The sequence below is a fragment of the Microtus ochrogaster genome, chromosome 1 (genome assembly GCF_000317375.1).
Source record: "Microtus ochrogaster isolate Prairie Vole_2 chromosome 1, MicOch1.0, whole genome shotgun sequence".
Taxonomy (NCBI): Eukaryota; Metazoa; Chordata; class Mammalia; order Rodentia; family Cricetidae; genus Microtus; species Microtus ochrogaster.
The window spans coordinates 101,447,677-101,449,146 of NC_022009.1; the positions used below are offsets into that span (position 1 = coordinate 101,447,677).

The 1,470-nt window shown below is 49.1% G+C and overlaps 1 protein-coding gene across 1 annotated transcript in view; it reads right to left on the minus strand.

Moving 5' to 3' along the window:
- Setd7 (SET domain containing lysine methyltransferase 7) overlaps positions 1-1,470 on the minus strand; it is a 42,715-nt gene that overhangs the window by 4,733 nt on the left and 36,512 nt on the right. The window lies entirely within an intron of this gene.

Here is a 1,470-nt window from a genome sequence, read left to right on the forward strand (position 1 = left end):
CACTGGGTACACACTACACTGGGTACACACTGCACTGGGTACACACTGCACTGGGTACACACTGCACTGGGTACACACTGCACTGGGTACACACTGCACTGGGTACACACTGCACTGGGTCACTCTGCCTCCAGATCCGAGACCTAACTGACTGGGAGTTCCCGGGAGGAACGAGTGAGGTAAAACACGCAAAGATTCCGGAGTAGGGCTACGGTATACAAGCAGAGTGTGAGCTTGGTATGTGTGAGCTCCTAGGTTCAACCTCTAACATGAAGAAGGAAGAAAAGAAGGAAGGAATGAGGGGAGAAAGAGAGAGAGGGACCCAGAATGAATGTTCAGAGGCTATGCCTATAGAAGTAGCACTGAATCCAAACCTCTGGGCCCAATAGTTCTGGACCTTAGTTGACACATTCCCGTATTTACAGGTAGCAGAGTACTTGTGTGATTGCCCACTGGGCATTGTGTGCCAGACATCAGTGAAAGGAGCATAGAGAAGTGCTGTTTCACCTATATTAATGTATGCATTAATGCCACTGACTCAAGGAAACACACAAACGCCAGGAATTGGAATCTGAAGTTTACATTACCCCATATAACTGAGTTTTGGCCATGCTGGGCTTGCAAAACAAATAGCAACAACACAATAAAGAAAATAGCCAGGCAGTGGAGGCACGTGCCTTTAATTCCAGCACCCAGGAGGCAGAATCTATGAGTTCGAGGCCAGCCTGGTCTACAAAGTGAGTTCCAGGACAGCCAGGGCTACACAGAGAAACCCTGTTTTGACTCTCCCCACCCCAAGCAAGCAATCAAGCAAGCAAGCAAACAAACAAAAAACCTACTACCACCACCACCAACAAAGACAACTGAAAAACCAAAAATAAAACCTGCTGAGCAGAGACTAATTCTGCACAAACAGAAACTTCTCTTGTTTCCAGTTCTCTATTGCGCTTGGGGAAAAAGCTGTCCCTGTACTGAAGTCACAGACAGGCTTGATTCAAATGAGGGGTCTGAGTGGCGTTTAGGACGGTTAGTTGCTGTGGTTTTAAGCAGCCATTGTTAGGCTGGCACAGCTGGGAATGAGCTTTAGCCAAATTCACACTAGCCGTGGAGGCCCCGCAGCTAATAACAGCATCCGTTTCATTCTACATGACACATGTCCTTTGCCATTTCATCCAGCCATTTAGAAGCAGCTGGGGCACCAATACTCCAAGTCATCTGGCTAGTCACTGCTGGGATGATTTCCATGGCATCTCAAGGACGAGTCTCGGGAGCAGCAAGCTCCAGATTCTGGCAAGATAAAATGTTCGGAGAGTGGTCTCGCACAGCAGAGGGCAGAGGGCGGCAGCTACAGCGCCAAGCAGGGAAGGGTCCGCTCTATGGCTGAGCTGCACTGCCGCTCCCATTATCTGTGTGCACATGTGTATGCGGGTTAAGTCTGTACCTGTGTGCACACACTGTGTGCGTGTGTGT